General features: G+C 37.6%; 1 long non-coding RNA gene across 2 annotated transcripts in view; it reads right to left on the reverse strand.

Annotated features, from left to right (window-relative positions):
• LOC307159569 overlaps positions 1 to 7,324 on the reverse strand; it is a 39,016-nt gene that overhangs the window by 11,498 nt on the left and 20,194 nt on the right. For both annotated transcript variants that reach the window (XR_013821407.1, XR_013821408.1), the window contains exon 4: positions 6,415 to 6,505. This is a non-coding gene — a long non-coding RNA (uncharacterized lncRNA). The remainder of the gene's footprint in view (positions 1 to 6,414; positions 6,506 to 7,324) is intronic.

Consider the following 7,324-nt stretch of genomic DNA (forward strand, 5'->3'; position numbering starts at 1 on the left):
CTTAATTACTCTCCTTTAACTGTGAGAAGCAAAGCATGCTGGGAATTAGAATTTAATTTTGTTGCTTAATATAATAAGGTATTAAGTTCACATAACCTTTTCCCTAATACAGTGAACTTTAAGTAATATTTGAGTAAAATGAACTAGTTTCATATAGTAAATTTGACTGTTTTACAGTGTGTGGCTTTCTTGATTCTTTTATTTTAATGGAATACAAAAAGAGAAGCTGCACTTGCATACAATGAGAGTGAATAGGGACTACGGCTGTCCCCTTAAATATGACATGGAATATAGTGCACAAGTAGTTTAGACTATTTATGATGGATTTATGGTGCTTTTTTGTCCTTTTTGAAGCTTGACCACCCCAGTCTCCATCCACTGTCATTGTATGAAAGAGTTAATCATGGCAGGATTTTTTTATAATTTACTCATGGTTGTTTGGGTGAACTGTCCTTTTAAGAATCAAGCATCCAGACCGAAGGCATTGCATAGAATATAAAAAATGACACAATAGAAAATACAACAGCCTAACCCTTGTTTGGAGGAAGCAAACAGATAAGGGGGGAAATGCACTTCAAGTCACATGACCTATTAAGTTCAAACATATAGTCTAAAGAGCACATATTTCACCCGTGTTTTTCAGATGAGGATAAAGGAGCCAGACTGAGACTGTCAAAGAAATTTCACTTTTCTGCATTCAGTTTCTCTACGTATTGAATGAGTCAGTTGGAGTGTGCTAATGTGTATTTGTCTGTGTCTGTGCGTGCTTGCGCGAATGAGTGTGTGCGTGTGTAAAAAAAATATGTTTTTGAGCTCAGACAGCATACAGAATTAGACAAAAGTGTGTGTGGTTTTGAGGCATACATTAAAGCAGACATAATACCACAGAAATAAAGGCTTATATCCCCTACATATGGAGCTGTGTTTCCCCCTACCCCCCGACCCATTTCCTCCTCCCACAAATACAAATTATCAGACATAAGAGACAGACAATAAGGGACATTGGAAGATTATGAGAGTGTTTGCACTTGAAAAATAATTTCGTATGATGCCGCAAATTTGTTTATTTCAGTTATCAAGCCATTTGTCATGTTTGCAATATCAAAAATGTCAAATTTGCTGTTGTTGTTCAAGTGAATCAGCTATACACATGTGTGTATAGTTTGTTTCAATAAGAAGGCTGAGGAATTTTCTCCATCCCTTTATTATCACTCTACCTCCCCCTCCTCTCCCACATACACACACAGTTGTTAGAGTTGTTGCAACTACTTAATCCTCAAGATTAACAATTTTTCCTCAGCTGAAACAAAGACAAATTGACATGACAAATGATCTGCCTGGCAGTCAGCGTTACAGAGAGGAAAGAGGAATCAGGTAAAGACAGAAATACATAAATGAATACACTACCGTTCAAAAGATTTTGAAATGTTTTGGAAAGAATTCACATATACTCACCAAGGCTGCATTTATTTGATCAGATATATAAAAGCAATATTGTGAAATATTAGTACAACTGTTTTCTATTTTTATATAATTAAAAATGTGATTTATTCCTTTGTTGAATTTTCAGCAGCCCATTATTCCAGTCTTTAGTGTCACAATCCTTCAGAAATCATTCTAATATGCTGATTTGGTGCTCAATAAACATTTCTTATTATTATCAATGTTGAAAACTGCTTAATATTTTTGTGAAAACCATGACTCATTTTTTTCAGGATTCTATGAATAGAAAATTCAAAAGAACATTATTTTGACGCATATGATCCATTTAATGTGCCCATGCTGTATAAAATATTACTTTTAACACTGTAGTGTACATTGACTCCAAAATTTTTTTGGACATTTTAAAAATCTGCTAGGACACCTGTGTAAACACAAAATGACTTCATACATCCACTGAAGTCACAGCTGGTTATAGCGAAAATGTTTTTTTTTCTGCGAAAAGCTCTAGCATCACTTGTTTGCAGATGCCTCTTGATTTGATATTCAGCATTTAATTCAATGACATTCAGACATTTTAAGTCTGGATTAAGTGTCCAAATATAACCCCTGCAATTGCTCTAAACCAGTCAGTTTATTCGAAAGAGTGCGCAGGAAAGACTTTTCCCAAGGCAAAAAAATAAATAAATTTTCAATCTGTCTATTATCTGTGTGTCTGTCTACATGTTTACATGCTTGTGTTTTCAGCATCATCTAATTGTGTATAAAAGATCATTATCACCCAGCAGATTATAATATTCCTACAGCCATCATACGCTAAACTGCTTATATACATAATCTTGGATGTGTGCGGTAAGAATTGTTGCCTGTTGTGAGATGTTGTAATGGTCGAGTGCCCTCTAATCCCTCTCCTAGACTCAGGATTAAGCCAGCCAGGGCCGAGAGGGAGGGTGGAGTTAAAAACAGAAGGTCTCATCACCCCCCATCATTGTCATTAGAAACACACACATGGCACACACCAGTCCCCCTCAAACTCCTCAGCGAACACTTGCACACTATACAGTTCCAATGAAGATTAAATTGCAATTGCTGACTGGGCAGACACTAAGAGGATATACTGTAGCAAGACCCCAGCCCCTAGTGCCCACGTGATTTCTGATGGGGTTCAGGGATGATGCCAATGGTCAGAGGGCAAATGTCACGAGTGCTGTATGGAGATGACAAATTGTGACATGATATAACAGATTTTTCAAGAAGATGTTTCTTCAGTCACAGTTTTCAGAGAGTGTGAGTGTTGTTCTACGGTTGCATCACTAACATATTCCTCGCTTTTCTGCCATCTATATCAAGGATGATAAAAGCAAGCCACCCTCATCCTCTTCCTATGGCTCTCCGAGACTCAGACTCCCTTGAGAAGCCCCATAATCCCCCAACGGTCCAAGCTGTCAGCGGCACTCGGATGTTTGCTACAGTAAACATGTCTCTGTTTGTGCGTTTATGAGTCTGGTCCCCCCACAGCCCTACAAGCATACTGACACTACTGTAATTTCTCCTCAACACTGGCAACAAGTTCCCCTTTGTTTCACGTTTGGCTCGTGAGGCAAGCTGTCTGTAAGCCTTTCTATACTCTCCCAGCCGAACAATAGGTAAGCTATGCAGCCTCTCTTTTGTCTCTGTCTGTGCTCTTGTATTGTAATGCTACTTTATTTGTCCGCATAGCCTAACTCTCAGCTTGCACAGGCAAGATGCCCATCAATTCATTAACTTAATCTGTTTTTCATGAGCGAGTGAAGGAAGGCGGGAGGGAGGGAAGGAGTGCTGGAATCCGTAACGGTGTTGTGTTTTGTTTAAAATCATGCCAGGAGATTTGGATTGGTCATCGGCCAAACGTAGCCAGGAACGTGTTGAGTTGAACGGTGACAATCTGTGGAACTAACAAATGAGAGATAAATGGCAGACATCAAAGTGAAGAATGGGATGTTAAAACGCAGGGAGACTCTTTGAAAATGTGCACACGACAGCAAGTTGCTCATCAGAGAAGAGAGAGAAACTTAGTCTCACTCCAGACAGCCAGTAGTGTGTGTGTGTGTGTGTGTGTGTGTGTGTGTGTGTGTGTGTGTGTGTGTGTGTGTGTATTGCCTGTTCGTGTATATTGCATCAGTGGATCAAGTGAATAATTCAGCTACTGCAGGCGTATGTTCCATTACCTCAACCCCTCTGACTTCAGTCTTCAGCCCCTGAGGTGACTGTACTGCAGCCATTAGCTTCTCCTCATCAGACACTTCCTCTTTAGGGTGTAGAGAGGTGAAGGTCTTCTCCATTAGATCCGTCCCTTTAGATTCATAAATTCGAAAGGCCAATTTGCGATAATGGTCCCTTAAAAATGATTGCGCAAATCAAGTATGTAGGTGTGAATTATTAACGGCGAGTTATGTCCGTGGATGAATAAGGAATGTTAAGTTAAGGGTGTATATCTGTGGCAGACTGAGAAGTTCTGAGAAGTGTCGATTTGTTTGAACTTGGCTTATGTAGGACACGGAGGTCACGCTTTGACACAGAATCCGGTCGCTTCGGGTGACTCTAACTGCAACAAATGAGGATTTGAATTGGAATGGGATTTTAGACCTACAACTAAATTGAGTCCTTATCACCTTGTCTGGGTTTATTTTGCGATAATGACTGTGGCTGACTATACATTATGCCAAATATTTCACATCTACTCACCAAATTAATAAAAACATGGACATGAAATATAAGTTATATAATAATCTTACCTGTATAGTCAATTATCTTAAAGCTTCTGCTATGAAAACATATAAGGTACAAAACAATCTGCAAAAAAAACCAATCGGCCAACAAACAAGATGACCACCGCTACAATATTACCGTAATATTATTACTGAAGTCCTCCAAAGTCATTTTCAATAGATAACTGAGACACAATAGTTGCATTTGTATGAAACGAGACGAGAGTCCACAGTGTGATACGAGAGTCTTGAAAGTTGCGCCACTATCTGAAAAAGTGGTCTGATACACTGAGTTGCCATGGATGATGCAGCGGATCTCTAGACGGCACAACTGACCAATTAGAATCAAGTATTCCGGAGAGACGCATAATCAGGTGAGTAGCCTACATTTCAGAGCAACATTTTAAAGAACCTTTTCCTCATTCATGCATCATTGTCTTAGCCAGTTTCTGACAGTCTTAATACCAGAAGCTGTTCAGACATTTATCACTGTAAGAATTAGATGATAGTAGCTGGACTTGTGTTAGTAGTGGTGATTTGAGATCAGTGTTTTCAAAGGCAAGAGTTTTAAAAGCAGTGTTTTGTACAAAAGTCTCTCTCAACCTATCCGACATCAACATTTATTAGGCTCTGAAAACTAAATCAGCAGGAGAAATTATTTTGAGAGTTTGCCTCAGGGCATATGAGGATATTCTAATGTGTCATACAAAAAAACCAATGTAACATTAGATTCAATATCTTAATAGCTTTGTTAGAAGAGAGTGAAAAAAAAATCATGGATTAAGAAAAAAATCCAATTAAAATCAACTGATTGGCAGTCTTCTGTACTATGTTGATGGGAAGGCAGTTATATTTTGCACAATTGGTCTTATTAAGAGCTTTGATGAGAAATCTGCTTATTACTTGCTGATACAGATGAGATGGGCTCCAACTTTATTAGTCTCGCAATAAAATTATAATACAGTCCCTTTGGCTTTATTTGGGTCATTTTGACAACCAGCTGAAATGATTTCATATACTAGATCTGATCATTTATTAGTGTGCAAAACTTAGACTGTCTAATTATATTCAATTTTACTAATATTTTTGATAAGTAAGCTGTCAAGGTTTGTAATGTAATTATGTATGGAAAAAAGGTACAGTATTCACTCTGTTGACTATGAGGAAATCACAGCATTTCTATAAAACAGTGTAGTACAAAGAACAAAATTGTGGAAAAGAAACAGTATAGATTGAATTATTTGTGTGTGCTTGTCTACATGTGTATATGTGTGCATCAAAGAATGTGTGTGTGTAGAGAAGTTAGTGATCTTTTCCACTGCCATTTTTCAAGGTGACACGACTCGGCTCCTTCAGGGCTTTCTTTCCAATTCTTTTTGGGATTGAAATTATGATGAAGTAATTTTTTCCCAGAAAATTGCCTCTGTCACTTGTGGTATCTTTCTGTAAATTTCTCAAGTGTATTTTTCCCCTCTCTCTCTCTCTCTCTCTCTCTCTCTCTCTCTCTCTCTCTCTCGACTCATTACCACAGCAAGGATTTCGTCTGAGATTCAGCATGTTGACATTTCACATGTAGATTTGCAAGGGGAGACAATTATTGAGTGAACTCTGATCTATATACCTATGTTGATCAGTGATAAGAGATTCAAACACAAACTCACCTTACGTATATTAATAAGCATCATGTTCTGCAGGCCTATATAATACGAAATCAATTTCCCAGTAAAACGTTCTCTTTTTAAAAAACACCTGCTTGTTTCCAGAGTACAATATAAAGGCATGTGTCATTTGAGAGTTAAGGGGAATCCCTTTGAGAAATAGTGCCCTAATTTTTATTTTCAATGGAAAGTTATCCAATTATATTTAAGTTAACTTCCTGATGGTCGATTCAAGGACAAAGGAGTTGCACAAATATGCTTTAACCTTAAAACCAGGGAGATCTATCAACTCATTTAATGCTTCTATCTTTAGACCTCTGTCTTCTCTCAAAAATAATGACTAACAGTGAAGTGGCCCGACCAACAGTCCAGTTAGAGGAGAACAATGCACTTATGTGAAATAACATCACAATTTAGACGTTCTTGAGCTATTCTGTTTGACAGCAGTATGTCATAAAAGTAGACAAATGCAGTGGAATAAAACGAAGAGAATACACAAGCTTTTCACAACAAGCATGAATACATAGTGCTACGCTTTCTTAAGCCTTTGTAGTGCCAAAAATGTTTACCTTTACTTTGATTGGTTTTTAGACGCCGTATGGCTGCATCCGTCTTTGGATCATTCATTTATTCCTGTAGGTCTGCTGTGAATCTGCAGCTCTGTAAAAAATATAATAATACAGTTCATAAGGTGAGTGCCAGAATGATTTTAAATTCTGTTTATGATAAAATTATTGCATGTTGATTTCACAAAAGACGCGCACTTTAACCTATCAATTCCACTTCACAGGTTACATGAATTTCTTTTTGCAACACTCAGCCCTTTCCTGAATAGCCAGGAAAAGCTTTTTGTTCAACAACAGTGCTGTCACTCCAGGACAGTGCTTTACAATCTCCAATGGACTGGTCTAGTTTTATTGTCATGCTTGCTTTTTGTCATTACATCACAATTATGAGTTTGTTCATATAGGGGAAATGGAAAATAAAAAAGGGGGAAGGAAATGTAGGTCAGTGGTGATGTGCTCTGGGCAGTTAGTCTCTGCCTTTCCCTGGATGGGTCTGTAGCTCAGGCTCTGTCTCCACCTCCCCCCACAAACACACAGGCAGTGGGCAATTTCACACTCTCCTATAGTTATGTGCTGTTTAAACTGATGGCTCGTAGATTAACCAAAATGAAAAAGTGATTTAACATTTAGTTATCTGTACATCAGCCAGATTTATAGAAATATGAAGCCATATAATGCATATAATTTTTTTATATATTATTTTTTATTTGCACCATAGAGAAAACTCTTTTTTTTTTTTACAGACTACTGCTCTTGTCTGATTTGGCACCTTACATTACACTGAAAAAAAAGAAAAGAAAAATCTTACTGCATATTAATCAAACATCTTACTGAGCCATCTTTGCTGATCAGGTGAACTTCTTAAAGAAAACATCAGTGGGTCATTATGATATATAGTAGCTAAATAATCTGG

The sequence above is a fragment of the Squalius cephalus genome (assembly GCF_949319135.1).
Source record: "Squalius cephalus genome assembly, chromosome: 5".
In the NCBI taxonomy this organism is placed as follows: domain Eukaryota; kingdom Metazoa; phylum Chordata; class Actinopteri; order Cypriniformes; family Leuciscidae; genus Squalius; species Squalius cephalus.